General features: G+C 33.4%; 1 non-coding gene across 1 annotated transcript; it reads left to right on the plus strand.

Annotated features, from left to right (window-relative positions):
• Window positions 1–264: 264 nt before the first annotated feature.
• Window positions 265–368, plus strand: LOC128294865 (small nucleolar RNA R71). Its single transcript, XR_008285172.1, has one exon. It is a non-coding gene; the product is annotated as a small nucleolar RNA R71 (small nucleolar RNA).
• Window positions 369–17,267: the final 16,899 nt, after the last annotated feature.

Below are 17,267 nucleotides of genomic sequence, written 5' to 3' on the forward strand. Positions count from 1 at the left end.
AATTGTTTCAACATTGAAAATATATGAGATAACTGAGCTGGGAGTGAAGTAAGGGAGTTAACTTCATGCATTCTGGCTACTCATCTTCTTGAAGCTGCTTGATTTGTCGACCACTAGTAATTATTTCTGACTATTCTCTTGATGGTTTCATAAGCCTCATTATAAGACTTCGACAAGAGAGCACCATTCATAGAAGCATCTATCACCAACCTTGTGTGTGCTTTGAGACCATTATAGAATGTCTCCAATTGGATACAATATGGAATCCCATGATGAGGGAATCTACATAGTAACTCCTTGAACCTTTCCTATCCCTCGTATAAGGACTTATCATCCAATTGTTGAAAAGTGGTGATCTCATTTCGCTTCTTGGTGGGAAATACTTTACTAGAAAGCATTCAAATAATTCTTTCCAAGTACAAATTGAGTTGGATGGCAACAAATTAATCCATACTCATGCCTGATCTTGCAATATGTATGGAAACAACTTCAACCTCAGTGCGTCTTTAGTTACATTGGCTATTTTAAAGGAATCACTCACCTCTATAAACAATCGAAGGTGAAGATTTGGATCTTCTTTGGGCATTCCATTGAATTGGCCTATTGTTTGAAGCATCTGAAACATCACAGGCTTCAATTCAAACTGCGATGCCTCAATCTCCTATCTGCTAATTCTTGGATTTAGTTCGTTAAGAAGTGGCATGACATACTGTCTTTTGGGTTGGTCCCTATCCTCAGCAATAAGGATTGGGTTTTGAGCATTTGCGGTTTTATTCCCTTGAACATCATCTTGATTTTCAAGGTCCGTTTCTGTGGCTTGTCTTTCTCATCTTCTTTTTCTAATGCCTGCTCTATTTCAGGGTCTATAGGGAGTAAATTGATGATTTGATCTATGCTTATAAAGACCTAAAAAGAAAATCACAAAAAAAACTAAAGAATAAAGAAAAAATTAAAGAATTAATTAGTAAAGTTAGAAATTAAATAAAAAAATTGAAATTTCAAAGAGTAATCTCACAAAGAATGATTAAGCCAACAGTCCCCAACAATAGCCCCAAAAACTTGTAACGAGATTTTTATGCAAGTGTACATAGTCGTTCAAGTAATAAGTTAGTAAAATGAGTTATCATTTGCATAGGGACTGTGTATGTTAATTGATTATTTGTAAAATTATAGTTAACAAATTTGATGTAAAAAACACAATAAATTGAATAGTGATGATGAAATTATCTAGATGCAAAATTGATCCCTAATGCAATTTTAATCTAACTATGCAAACAATCTAAATGAATGAATGGATAGACTTTAGTAACAAAAACAATCAACATAAAATAGGCTTAGATAATTATATTAATAAACTCAATTCATTTTCATCATGCTTAACAGTGTTCAGAAAACATTCCATGGCAACTCGATCTTTTATGAGTTTGGAAACCAAATTAAGTCCTCTCAGAATCTTTTACTTAGTGAAACATGCATTTTACTGATCATATTAAACTAAGGGTTTCTTAGCATTTATGCGAGGTAACAGCGACATTTACGTTTGAAACAGTTTTCTCACATAAACCAAAAAACTATGCAAGATAATAGACCTAACTAAATATATTATGAACCTCTAATTTAGTCGGGTTTAATGATCTAAATTGAGCATTGCACATTTCAATTATGTGTCTACTAGCCATCATCTGGTTAGGATTGCTTAGCTAATCTGAATGCATCCAATCACATATGAATGAAATACATCTTGATTTTAATTAAAAACATGATCAATTGAGGCATAAGCACGTAAAACATGAATCAAACAAATATTATTCAATTAACATAATAATCCTAGCTAAATAGAATTAAGCTGTCATTGTTGATTGCAAGATCAATAAAAACTTAGCAAACATGTTTAAAATAAACAACAAGGAGAAAAGAGTAAACTGTAATTCAATTCAGCAGCCTTTCAGATCTTTGTGACTGAGGTGTTCCTCCGATCCACCCGTTGCTTCTTTGCTAAGGGTTTCTTAAGATGGCTAGCCATGAGATGATCTTGACAAGGGTTTTGTTGGCTAAAACGAAAGGGTAAATGAATCGAAATGAAAAGAGCAAGAGAGAATAAAAGGATGTTATGAAGAGAGAATGATGGATGAGTGATGAGAGATTACAGGATGCTTTGAAAAGTGAAAGGTGTGGTATTTATAGGTGAAGGTAGGGTAAAGTTTACTAAAAATAGAGTTTGAAAATCCTTCATTTTCTCTCATGCTTGTCCGACCACAATTTATGGTGAAAGAGGTGGTTTGGTTGCTCATTTTGAATTCAAATCCTTGTTATTATTAGCCATGAAGTGGACGGTTTCAAAGATAAAGTTAGTGTGTCGATTTCTAATATTTTTCCAACTACAGGGACCTCCAATAAAATATCCCAAAGTTAATTTTTGGGTAGCCATATGCTTGTACTGAAATTGGGCTTGAATCCTCCTTGTTGGATGGTTTCTTAGTCCAATAATTAATCAAACATGTCCATCATGTAGCGGTACTTTTACTGGGTCAAATTAACATCCTTATGACCCAGTTTTGTATGGTCTTACTGTCCAAACAGATTGGATGTGTGCATGTCCATGCAACATTTATGTTAATCTCATCTACTATGGTCTCATTGCATAGTGAAAATTAACATATTAATAATTAACATGAAAATAATATAAATTATGCATAAAAATCATGTAATAAAACATTATTTCGCATACTTCATAAATTCATGTCCAATATTAACATTTAAGCAAAATCCTCTTAATTTATTAGCAATTACTCAAAATTAATATAATTATTAAGTCAAAATGTGGTAAAATATATAGAAAAATCCTATATAATTTTGAGTTTATAGTAAGAAACCCTTAATCCTCCATTAATCACTCCCATCCACTTGTTAATCTGCTCTAAGGGAATTAGCTGCTCATGGTATTTATAATCTCAAACTCTATTGATATAAACATGTAAATAACATGAATAAAATGAAAAAGAAAAGAGATTTAGAATAATCTTGATTTGTATCGATTAAGAGTGGAAAAACAAATCTATTGATTGGGAAAACCAATCTCATTGCTTGCAAAGGAAAGTAAACTGAATAACTTCGACTATAAAAGAAATATTGGATTGAAATCAATTCTAAGAGAAAAGAAAAAATCATTTAATAGAAGAAAAGATAACTAAATCTAAATCCTACTAAAATACGAGGGTTTTGGGATGCATCTAAGACAAATTAGTTACATCAAACCCTTAAGATTTTATTTATAGAAGTGTTAGCAGCTTGAATTAGGTCTTTAGAGCATCCTAGATCTTCATAAAAGGTTGATTATGCATACAAAAATATAACTGAAAAGCTTAGGCTCCACGTTGGTCTTATGTCGCACCATAGACATTGCATGGCACGACATAACACTAAAATTATGGGCTCTTGAGTCTGTGCCATACTTTAGCAGCTTAGGAAGCTTGTGCCACGTTTGTTCCTAGTTCCTATGTCCATTGGGCCCTAAATTTAGCATCTTATACACTCAAATTAATAAACTAGAACTACCTATGGCTCGTGTAGACCTAATAGGTCAGTAACACTAAAAAACATTTTAAAAACACTTATTTTATGAACTTTTACTACCTTACTACTAAAAATACAATAATTAATACTAAATTGGTTAGAAAAAAAAACTCCTTAAATGCAAAAAATACTAAAATGACTACTACATTTGACGACAGATCAAATACCCCCACACTTAAGTCTTTGCATACCCTCAAGCAAACTAATAAAAACAAAAACAAAATAAAATAATCTAAAAAAACAAATATAAAATAGGAAATAAACATGCAAGAAAAAAATGTACTTGGACTAGTATGATGAATGAAATTAGATAGAAATGTAATAGCCCGGTTTTAGCTAAATCAGAACAGTGGTTCTGGAACCACAAATCTGAAGTCGTAGAATTATTTTAATATTATTTTTGGTTTTTACAGCATGTTAATTGATATGTGTGAGAATTTCATAATTTAATTTTACTGTTTGTATGCTTAATTTGATAAAAAGGACTTAATCACGTAAAATGTAAAAGTGACATTCTATTTGTTGAAGTACTAATTTACTATGGTTATTTAATTGTCAATTCCTTAAAGTGAAATTAGGCCACTATTAAAGCTAATGGACAGTAATGGACAACCATTATGTGTTTTGTAATTTAAATATTTAGGTTCATATGGTAATTATGTTAATAAATGATAATAAAATAAAATAAAACATGAAATGGCCATGCATGCTCATATTTTGGCCAAATATTGAAGATAAAAAGAACCATTTGAAAGCTTTTAAAGTTCGGCACTTTGAAGCTCAAATTGAGGTATGGATTTTGTTCGGTTTTTGATGATTTTTATGCTTTTGAGATGGTTGCTTCGAATATTAGCTAGCCCAAGCTTGATTTTCTGAATTTATTGATGTATTCATGATTTACCATTTTTGATAGCTTGATGTTTTTATGGTTTGATGATGAAAAATAAATATTTTTGATAGATTTTTATGTTTAATTAAGTGATTTTTCATAAAAATGCTTACTTAGGATTAAATTGTAAAAATTGTTAGGGGTCAAAATGTGAAATAAATGAAATTAATGGGCTGCTATGGACCTAGGGAGAATTCGGCCTAACTAGAGTTTATTAAAATTTTGAGTATTTTGTGTTATTTTGAAATAAGGTCTAAATTGAAAAAAATGTAAAATGTTAGGGGCTAAAGTGAAAAATGCCCATTTATGTGTTTGTGGATTGGATTGAATGAATATGGCATTAAATAAGTTAAATTTGTATTAATTTAGATCAAGAAAGGAAGAAATTGGATTTGGATCGGGGGAAGTCGAAAGTTGTTGAATAGTCGTTCCGATCCGTTCGTTTTCGTACGAGGTAAGTTCGTAAGCAAATAAATATTTTTTAATTCAATTGTATATGTTTATATCTATTGCCGAATTGATTACTATTTATATTCATATTGCCAAATTAATTTAGGTATTTGATGATTTGTTTCAAGCTTGAGTTGATTGAATAACGAAGTCGTAAGCTCCAAACGAACCTTAGGAATTGTACAGGATACTGGTGTCATAACATTTGGACTTCCGATGTGTGAATTCCTGTAAGACCATGTCTGGATCATTGGCATCAAAGTGATAAAATGTGCAAAACCATGTCTGGGACATTGGCATCGTATATGACTCGTGTAAGACCCTGTCTGGGATAGTGGCATCGATATATGATAACATGTAAGACCATATCTGGGATATGGCATTGTACGAGCTATGTGTGTTATCTTACTATCCTTGTCACTTCCGAACGGTTCAACGGGAAATGTCAAAGTAAAATCGAATGTGAATGTGAGTTAAATTAATCAGGTATGTATAAAGTTTATATATATTCATGAAGAATTAATGCATGTGTAATATTTAATGTGGTAATATGAATTTATATGAGCTAGTTGAATGTTTATGTATAAGAGATTAGCTATAATTGGCCTATTCGAATTGAAATATATATGTTTATGTGATGATTTATTTGCTTATGGCTTACTAAGCTTTAAAAGCTTACTTTGTGCATTCCTTCTCTATTTTATAGATTTATAAAGCTAGCTTCGAGCTCGGGGATCGTCAAGAAAAAGCGTCACACTATTGACCAATATTCGGTACTTTTGGAAATATGTAAATATGACATATGGCATGTATAAGCTAGTTTTGATATGTTTGGTTTTGAATTTGTATATATATAGCCATGCGAAAAATGGCTTGATCATAATGTTAATGCTTGTGTGTATTCGGTCATGCCTTCAGTTTATTTTGGAAGTATGTTTCATGGTATATATGTTTGTGCTGTTTGGTTATATGATTTTGCAATGAGAAATGATAAGTATGATATGATTCGGCTTAAGTGAAGTAAATATGATTGATTACGAAATGTGCTATATATGTGGTAGTAAATTTGGCTTTGGTAATTGGTTCATTTTGATAAGCATGTGATTTTGATAATGGCGTGTCCTATTGAGGTTAGATTTGATGACTGAATAGGTTGGACATATAAGGTTTAAACATGATAATTTGCATGCAAAATAGGTATGTTTGAATAGTCAATTGTGTTCAAGAGGGTAAATTTTATTTTAATGAAATGGGTATAAATTTTATAGGTAATTTGATAGCTGAATAGATGAAGTCATGAATGGTCAGGTACAGGTAATTTTGGATCAGTTATTGAGCATGTGAGTTGGGTGTAATATGATTTGTCTATTTGTGACCGAATATGATTAATAATATTATAGTAAAATGCATATGAATTGGTAAGAAACAAGATATTATTCGACTAATTGGTAATGTTTGCTAATGTTTCATGTATGGATATTTAATAAGCTAAATGATATGTCTTGTTTTGACTTAATGAGTGAATGTGCATAAGTACATAGGTTGGTATGTTTGGTAATTTACTAATGAATTAGATGTTTACAAATGGATGGATTGATGTATGTTGTGTGTACAAAAGGAAACATGTTTGATGATTATTTAGGAGTCCGAATGCCATGATATTTGGTCATAAGATTCTGCTATTGGAGTTATAAAGTATATGTATTATGATATGATGTGTATTAGTTGGGTCGAATAGGTGATTAAATAAATAATATTAATATGTTTAAATTTTAAAACATGTTTGGTTTTTAGTTGGTTAAGTGATCCATATGTGCGAATGTGATTTATATGATTGGGCTGCTGGTTACTATTCGAGTTTAAAAATTTCCAGATTGAGTTAATATAATTTTGTGCATAATTTAAATTGAAAGACTGTTCTAAGTTATATTTTGGTAGCTAATGCCTTGTAACCGTAATCCAGCGACAGATACGGTTAGGGGTGTTACAAGAAATATATTAACAAGATAATGTAAGTAAACATATAACTCTAGCATGATACACAATTGACTCACAATTTCTAAAATTAGATAGGTTAGTTCAATAAATTACAAAGCAAATAAATAAAAGAATATTACATATAGGTATCCATCAAAACAAATTTATAAATTTACAATTATGTTCAAATGAACATAAGTGGTAAAAATGTAACACCTTCAACTCGACTAGATTCACCGGTTTCGGATCTCGAGTGTTACTAATCGATACAGAACATTTAACAAAAATAGTTTATGTTTTCTCATTTATTTTGAACCTATTATTAGAAGTTCCAAAAGAAACACTTAACATTTGGAGATTGAAAATAGAATATATGATAAATAACTCATTACATCAAATTTGATACAGATATTTAAAATTTAGAAGCTATTTTAAGACAGAATCAAAGGCGTATTCAAGACTACACCACATATCCATTGTATGCATAATAGCCGACTCCGCCACCATCTTGGCGTACTCTTGGCACTATCCCTTCAAGTGAATCTTCTTAAACAACTCTGAAAAACAATAACAATCCTTGTAAGTACAAGAGTACTTAGTGAATCCCTCTATAACCATACCTTTATAGATACTTTGCAATCTTGTATGAATTTTTTAAGAGTCAACCATAAACTGCACCATTGACTTCAGTTGATACCATCACAGTGTTATCATTCTTTTATATGCCATGCCTTATCGTACTTAATCTTCCATATTTTGTTAACTGAGGAATCCTTCTAATCATTTCATGAATCTTTTATCGCATGATACTTACCTAATAGAACATACCCTTATAGACTACTTCTAACCATCTATATTTTAACCCATGTTCTTAGTTCAAAAAATTGACATTATATTTGGTAAATACATATATATGGCAGATACTTACACATAATTTCATACTATTGGTCCACACTCAAACATACCCTGATCCAGTTCTCTACACATCTCCAAATTGATAATTCACTGTGTATAACATCTAGATGAACTCCATATCATGCTATAATAGAATCTCATAATTCAAAATAATATTGACTCAAATTCAGAATAAATTCAGAAAAAGATGTGATACCCCTTTCAGATTCAGAATAAATTTAGAAAAAGATGTGATACCCTTTACTTTTCATACTTACAAATCATCATAACAGATACCCTTCTTAACATACAGATACACATATCTTTTTCATGGAAAACTTGTAACACCCCAAACTCGGCCTAGACGCTATAGCCGAAATCTGGCGTGTCACATTGAAGTATTTTTCGAAAACCATCCTCTCATTGAAAACCCTTCTTACTATTTAAAACCTCTGGCCATTTTAAAACTTGTGAAAACCTCAGTTTTCGTTGGTTTATTAAAAGTCATTCTCTTGTAAAACATTATTACCTTTAACACTTTATTTGCTGCGGAAGCTTAATTTAAAGTTTTGCGGAAACGTGATATTTTGAAAAATACTTCAATGTGACACGCCAGATTTCGGCCATAGCATTTAGGCCTGGTTTGGGGTGTTACATTTAGTGGTATCACAGCCAAGTTGTAAAACTCGACTGTGGAATGAGTTTTAAAATTGGATTTCCGAAAGAATTGTTTCAAAAAGGTTTCAAAAGATTTGAAGTGTGACAGCCCTAATTTGACCCTAGTCAGAAAGTGGTTTCGAAACCCCAAAACTGAGTCACGAAAATAATTAGATGTTATATTCTGTGCTTATTGTATGTGGAATTTGTATGTGTGAATATTTCGTGCCTTGATTTTATCAATTAGGTGTTAATTTATAAGAAAGGACTCATGTGATAAGACTTGAAAATGTGATAGGTGAAATTTAAAGTGGCCAAATAATGCATGAATTATTGACATGAGGGACTTGCATGTCAAATGGACCACTTTTAATTTAGTGGCCGGCCATAATGATGGTTGATAGATAATATATTCATTTTATTTTAGCATTATAATAGTTAATGGCTTTATATTATGAAATAAAGAATAATTAAAATAAGGAAAGAGTGATAAAAACAAGGTATGTTCATCTTTCTTTTCCCCATTGCCGTAACTAGTGAAAGAAAAATAGAAGAAGAAGCCAAGGCATTCGGCCATGGTTATTTCTTAAATCAAAGGTATGTTAATGTGATTTTTATGTAATTGTTTATGAAATTAAATTGATAAGTGCATTGTATAGTTAACCCATGGTTTAAATTCATGAATTATTGAATATATGTGCATTCGGTAATTTGTTAAATTGTGATAATTTGATAGCTTTTGGAAGGTGTTGTTTACATGTTAAATTTGCTTATATAATGGCCGAATAAGTGTAATGTTAATGAATGATTAAGTTGAATTCATTGTTGAGAGGTATGAAGTTGAAGTTGTCGTATATATATGCTTTTGGGAAAGGAAATTTGTTTTTTTTTTATTTAAATTAAGCATGTTCTTATTAAATTGAGCTTTGAATTGATGTAATTAAGTGGAAAATGAATTGATGGAGTTGTAAGTGTATAAATTTCCTTAGTTGGGGCAAAGCATGTATTCGGCCATGTAAGTAAAATGTTAGATTTCGAATGTCTGAAGTTTTAAATTATAAATGGTTATTAGATGAGCCCTAAGCTTGTTAATCTTTGTTTGTGAAGTTTTCAATTGATATCTTAATTAGGGAATTGAATATTGTTTATAATTTGAGGTTATTGAAAGTCGAATTAGATGATAAATAACAATCGGCTATTGTATTTATGTGAATATATATATATATATATATATATATATATGCTGAATGTAGTCTTGGATAAGTAAATTTTGATGTATTAGATTGGTAACATCGTTATGCCGATTGTGAAAATGTGATAAAGGTGCCAAGAAATAATTTAGTTGTTGGTGTTTTAAAGTAAATTGAAATGAAGTTTTGCCGAATGTGTTTATTGGTGTGTGAAAATTTGAATTGTAACGTTAAATCGTTAGTATGTGTTCTATGATTTCCGAATGTGAATTAAGGTAAATAATGTGGAGAAGGATGAGTTGAGTTGTAAAATTTATGTATATGAATTAGTGGTTAACGGACACTCGGTCATAGTGGTTAATGGACACTCGGTCAAAGTGGTTAATATGCATTTGTATATGTTATAATGGCCGATTGTAATCAAGAATGAAGATGTGAATGAATGGTTGTTAATGAGTTGTCGTATGTTTCTTATTAAGAAAAATTGTTAATGTCTGAATCTAAATAAATTAGTTAAGTAATTAAACAAACCAATTTATTTTACCTAGCTCAAGAGAAAAAGGAACTTAACTCGGAAAAGGGAAAAGCGAAACAAATGGAATAGTCGATTCGTAGTTGTCCGACGACATTTAAGGTAAGTTCTTAAGTCTTTGTGTTTGATCATGTTATATGCTTAAGAGTTGAATAATCATAATTAAGAAGATGTTTGATTGTATATATATATACATATGTTCTTTGTGTTGAATGAATATTAAATTAAAGTTATGAGCCGTATGTGACTAGCATATCTAGTCGACTTTGATAATATAAAATGATGTACTAAGATATGTGTTCCAATGTGGAAATTAAACCCTATGTGGTTGAAAGGTTGAAAATATTTGTTCATAGATATGTGTTTCATTATACGTAATTGAAGTATAAGTTATGAAAGTATGAAAGAATAGGTGAATTGTTTATCGAAATGTGATATTTGGGCCTCGGCCTAGCAAGCTTTAAGCTGGTGAATAATATTATCGGGCTTCGGGCCAAGCAGGCTATAATGCCAGTGAGATAATATCGGGCTTTGGGCCTAGCAGGCTATAATGCCGGTGAAATGATATCGGGCTTCAAGCCTAGCAGGCGAAATGTTGGTGAATGAGTTCAGACTTAAAGTTAACAGGCTTCGTGTCGGTGATGAATTCGGGTTTAAAACCTAGCAGGCTAAATGCCGGTGTAACACCCCTATCCCGTATCTATCGCAAGAATAGGTGAAGGGGCATTACCAAACTTGAAACTCATATCAGAACAGTATTTTTTTTTTTGAGAACATTCCTTTAGATAAATACTAAAGACAGTCAGGGATACAAATTTAAACTTCTATAAGTACACATTCAAAAGATGCCATTTTCGCATGGCTTATATACATTAACCAAAATATTCTTGACCAACGGTCTATTCTATACATGCCATAAAATAATTCAAAACATAACAGTAACAAGCAGTGGATAGTGATAGTGTGACTAGTTGCTGACGATCCCCGAGTCTGTAACACCCCGAATTTGGGCCTAGAAGTATTGGGCCTTGAGTGGGGGTCCGTAAGGAGGTTGTATATAGGTATTTAATTGTGCAATGAAATGAAACAATTAAATGTTTGCTATTAGTGGTTAATGGCTTTGAGAAGTGTTGGAGAAATCTTGGGTTCAAACTTGGGCTTTAGCAAAAATTTTGGTATTAAGTGAAAAAAAACACGGATGCTTGGATGAGGGTTTTAAATTATTGTGTTAAATAAATGACACAAAAAGCCTTGTGGCTTAGTGGCAAGTAGCGTGTGGAGCATTTAAGGGAGGCATAGGTTTGAATCCCATGGCAAGCAAAGAGCATTTATTTTGCTAACGGTGGCAAGACTTGGTGTTGAATTTAAACTCTAATGTTGGAAGGATCCCACATCGAAGCTAATATAAGAGTGGATACAAAGTCGGCTTTAAATAGAGGAACCATGAGGAGAGTAAATGTACCTTTCTTGGTCGATCCCTTTCATTGTATGGCGTGCTCGTTTGGGTTGGGCGTCGGCTAAGAGTGCTCGGAGCGTGGATTAACTCCATCTCCTATCGGTGTGTATTTATCACTACCCTTGTTGTTGGATGGCTACTTGGGCGCGATGGGTGAAAGGGGCCATATGGGCCCAATGGGCCTACACGGCCCAATTGGATAAGTTGTTTGATTGTGTAGTAAATATTGGACTAGGCTAGGTGAATCGCATATCGTGGCTAGGTTTGGGCTAAAAGGGCCACACGAGTGTGGGCCCATTTGGGTAGAGAATAGGCTTTAGGCCCATTCGTATTGTTATCCATGTTTAGAATACTTTAGTTTACCAATTCTTGAAATGCCCTCGACTTGTAAAATTACCAAAGTACTCGATTTACGTAATTACCGCTTTTACCCTCGGTTTATAGAATTCTTGTTTTACCTCGATTTGTAAAATTACCGCTTTTACCCTCGATTTATAGAATTACCGCTTTACCTCGATTTGTAAAATTACCGCTTTACCCTCGATTCTGAATTACCATTTTACCCTCGGTTACGTAATTATTGTTTTACCCTTGATTTACAAAATTACTTGTTTTACCCTCGATTTATAGAATTACTGCTTTACCTCGATTTGTAAAATTACCGCTTTTACCCTCGATTTACGAATTACTGCTTTTACCCTCGGTTTACGTAATTACTATTTTACCCTCGATTTATAGAATTACCGCTTTATCCCTAATTTACATAATTACCATTTTACCCCGATTTACATAATTATCGTTTTACCTCAATTTACGTAATTACTGCTTTTACCCTCGGTTTATAGAATTACCATTTTACCCTCGATTTACGTAATTCTTGTTTTACCCTTGATTTACTGAAATTCTTGTTTTACCTCGATTTACAAAATTACTAAAATACCCTTGGTTTGTGAAATTACCGCAATACCCTTAATTTGTAAAACTACCAAAATACCCCTGTATGGTAAAATGACGAATATGCCCTTATGTTCCGTATGACTGATGTGCTTAGGATTTACATATATTGATATTGGATTAGTTAAGTTTGAGTGACAGGTGGTGGTTATCGTAGGCGATTGATTTTGGAAATGTTTCAACTTCAACCCATAACAGGTGTGTACTAACCCTCTAAATAGCTTAGATTAATATTTTCTGAAAAGCCGAAAGCTTCATATTTTAGTGATTCGGGAATTAATATTTAGATCTATTTTCTACGCACGTTTAAGTTGGATTCACAACGGATATGGGGTAGGAAGGTATTTGGAACGTTCTTCAATGAGTAGATCTCTTGGTAAGTATTCGAACCTTCTTTCCATTTGTATCTTGTGGTTTAAGAAAAGCTGAAAACCCCTCTGTCGACTAAGGCTAAAAGGGTTTTTGGTGTTATTTGGTTTGTTGGTGCTAGTGAGGATTAAAGGCTACCAATCGAGGAGTGTGTGAAAAGCGTGAATCATTGGAGCAATCGGATTCGGAGCTAGCTATCGGTTTTGAAGGCTTTTTAGGGATATGGTTCGATCATGGATAAGTAAGTTTTGGGGGTTTAGTGATTATGGTTTGTAAATAAGAACTGTGCTAATAAATTGTATGACATCGAAAGGGATCTCAAAAGCGTTAAATCGCAAATCGGTGTGTACCGAACACCCTTTCTTAGTTCAATTAAAAAGCGAAATGCCAAATTCCGCATTTCATGGTCATGTGAGTATGCGAATGCTCTCAAGTCATAGGGTAATTGTTAGATCTGGCACCGCAAGGTGGTAAGCACGTTCTCGTGACGTTTTAGCGTATTTCGGAAAAAGGGGCTCGACGGGCCAAAACTGGGCCCAATGGGCTTACGGACCAATATGGGTAAGAGATGGGCAAATTAGCCTGTTAGGTAGATGGTGGAATCAAATTGCATAAAACTGATAAAAATTACTGAATTAGCTTGTGTAGCAGCGTAGATCACGAAATTACCCCTAAAGAGCAAAATTACCGATATACCCCTAGGGTTTTAAATTGTCTGAACTGCATGATTGATCAATGTTGTATTTTACATGATATGCTTTTATTAATATCTGTTGCATGGGGTTGGGGTATTAATGGAGGAAGTACTGAAAGTGGTTCATCCACGTACTGGAGGCTTTGCCTCAACTGACTGAAATTTGAGCAGCATTGCTGCAACTGTGGTGTGTAGGGCTGGGTGGGTTGAGATATTCCCACATGGTGTGTAGGGTTGGTACGGGTCAGTGTAGCGGTTGGTGGGTTGAGTAGTCTCCCGGATGGGCTTGCATTCATTATTACCGATGTTACTCATGTTCTTGAACGGGCCTATGGGCCACACTGTTATGTAAAAGGGCTAAGGCCTTGCTCAGATTCTAAAAGGGCTTGACCTCTGTATCTTGTTATCTGAATAGGGCTCAGCCCAATGGGCTCGAGCTGAATTGGGCTTTGGATGGGTTTCAGATACACCGAGTTTTCCCAAACTCACCCCTTCCTCTTCCATCCTTGCAGATGAGCCCTAGAATTGGTGGACTTGGAGTCAAGGGGATTCAGAGTGGCCATGAGGATTAATTGCCGATTTTAAAGAAGTTTAGCCTTTAATTGGATTATTTTATTTTTATTATGCTTAAAGTTGAAATAAGGCCGCTATTTTTAATTACTTTTATTTTAGGGATTATTAAACCGGTTAGCACTAGGGTTCGTTTATAAAATCTACTTGCTTTTAAAAGATCACGATGACGCATAAAGTTTCCATAAAGTAAATGTTTTCCCAAGAAAAATAAATAATTTAAGCAAACGTTTTGCAACCTTAATCATTTTCTTAAGATGGTCATAATCAAACGGTTTTTTTCAAAATTATACGAGATGTTAGAGTGTGGCAATGGCGGTGTGCATGTCTAGGATTGGATCTGAAGAGAGCTTGGTACTTAAGCAGTCTGACGGACTCACCTCCTCTTCTTCTTGGTTTCCTACCTGGTGTGCAGCTTCCATTCACTTTAACTTACTTTTAAAAGTGTCTTTTACAACACCAACTCAGCTTTTCCAAACTAAGTGTTTTGAACGCATCAATGTGGCGCATCAGATCCGGTCATAACATCCAGGCCGGGTTTGGGGTGTTACAGAGTCTGTAGCTTCCAAATGAGATCTATAAAATAGAGGAAACGAAGTAAACGGAGTAAGCATTACAATGCTTAGTAAGTTTTAAACAGTGTCAACAGATAACAATCAAATTATAACATAGTTGTTCGTATTTTTATTTCACTCTTCCTTCGGGCATACCATCCCTTTACCGAATATGCACACCTCATCATATACAATAGGCAGATAAAATTTCACATAAAAGTAAGCTCATGTGACATAGATATATTGTATAATTTCACATAACCTCTCACACTGATCCGATGTCACATAATCATAGGAATAGTCTCATAGATTGCTCACGTATGCATCACATAACTACCTTATGATTTAGTTCAAATCAAGCTCACATATAAACTTGGAGTACATACTGCTTAACCTTTCGTATTGAATATATTTATAAGCAATTCTTATTATGAAGTCTTATAGCTTTAAACTCTACTCGGATTATCGGCGAGACCTTTAGCTCAAATGAAATCTCCACATGAGTCGGTGGTCTTAACCTGCACATAGTCACCACATATGGTCATCTGGTCTTTAATCCCGGGTTTACATCATAGAGTTTCATGCATATTTATTCACATGTTACAACATTCACATCGACTATCATATTTGTAATTCATTTACCTCATCAAATATCTAATAAAACACACCTTCTACCGTTTGTCATTTGGCCACAATATATATATATACACATCTCATACAGATCTCACATTAGCCATTCGGCTTTACCTCATATCTATCTCATACACGTTTCGCATTAGCCATTCGGCTTTACCTCATATCCATCTCATACACATTTCGCATTAGCCATTCGGCTTTACCACATATATACACTTCCACGTTCATCACATTGGCCATTCTGCCTTATCACATATATGCATGTTCACATTTATCACATTGGCCATTCAGCCTTATCACATATATTGTAATATCCTGATTTTGGGCCTAGTCAAAATAGTGGTTTCGTGACCACAAAATCCGAGATATAAATAATTATTTTATGATTATTTTAAGGTCTATGATATGATTGCATGATTGTGTGAAAATTTCGTGAAGAAATTTTATGCATAAAGTGCTTAATTTGAAATTTGGGACTAAATTGAATAAATTGCAAAACTTGTGTTCTAGAAGTATTTTGCATAAAATTGAATTAGATTATTAATTAGAGGTCCTTAAAGAGTAATTTTACCAATTTCTAAGTCTATGGACAAAATTGGACATGGATGGAATTTTGGAAAGTTTAGTAGTAAGGGCATTTTGGTCATTTAGGGTAAAATGAATTAAAATACAAAATTAAAAGCCAATTTTGCTCATCTTCAACCCCATGGCCGAATATAGCAAGGAGAAACCATGGCTAGGGTTTTTCAAGCTTCCAAGCTCGATTGTAAGTTCGTTCTAGCCTCATTTTAATGATTTTTACGTTTTTGGAGTCCCTAGCTCGATTTAGCTTATGCTAGCAATAATTTAACCTAGGGTTTATATTTGGAAAAATACCCATAGGTGAAATTTGTGTATTTTGGTGTTTTATGATAGAATATGAGGTTTTAAATTATGTTAGACAACTTGTGCTACTCGGTTTTAAGTGAAAACGAGCAAAAGGGCTTAATCGGTAAAAATACCTAATAGTCATAAGTACATGTTAGAGTGAGAATTTGATGTTGCCATAGAAGGAAAAATGATCAGCATGTTATAAAACATAAGAAAATAGGCTGAATTTTAATTTACGAGCTTTGGGGCAAAAGTGTAAATATGCAAAAGTTTAGGGGCAAAATTGTAATTTTTCCAAAATATGATTTTGGGTCAATTTGAATAATGTGAGTCCTAATTAGACTATATTTTAAATGATAGAGCAAGGAAAACTAAAATTCGAGCTAAAATGGGGAAAATACCAAGTTGTGGACGAAATGGTAAAAATAGCCATTTTCGCATACGAGGTAAGTTCATGTGTAAATAATGTAGCATAATTGTTATTTTTAAGTTATTGATATTAATTATGTGTTATGCTGAATTTTATCATGAAATATATGCTTTGTGGTTATTTTCGAGTAAAATGCAAATTAAGTGTATTATTTGTTAAATATAATTGTTACCGAGTATTGATTTGGCATTCTACGGAAGACGGCAAGGATAAGTGTTCGAGGAAAAGCCCGTTTGAACCTTAGGAATAGATTAGGATACAAGTGACATGTCACTAGGATGGTTGAGCATCCGAACTCGTTGAGTTGAGTCCGAGTTCACTTATGGATGCGAATGTCCGAACTCGTTGAGTTGAGTCCGAGTTCGTGAGATGTAACTAGGCATCCGAACTCGTTGAGTTGAGTCCGAGTTCACTTATGGATGCGAACGCCCGAGCTCGTTGAGTTGAGTCCGAGTTCGCTATGGGCGGTTACATGATTGCTTGATTGAATATGTGGCACTTATGTGCAAGTTATCCATGTATCCAATTATATTCCGATGTGTTCAACGGGTAAAGTTCTACTCAAATGGAGG

Source organism: Gossypium arboreum, chromosome 6 (assembly GCF_025698485.1).
Source record: "Gossypium arboreum isolate Shixiya-1 chromosome 6, ASM2569848v2, whole genome shotgun sequence".
NCBI classification, from domain to species: Eukaryota; Viridiplantae; Streptophyta; class Magnoliopsida; order Malvales; family Malvaceae; genus Gossypium; species Gossypium arboreum.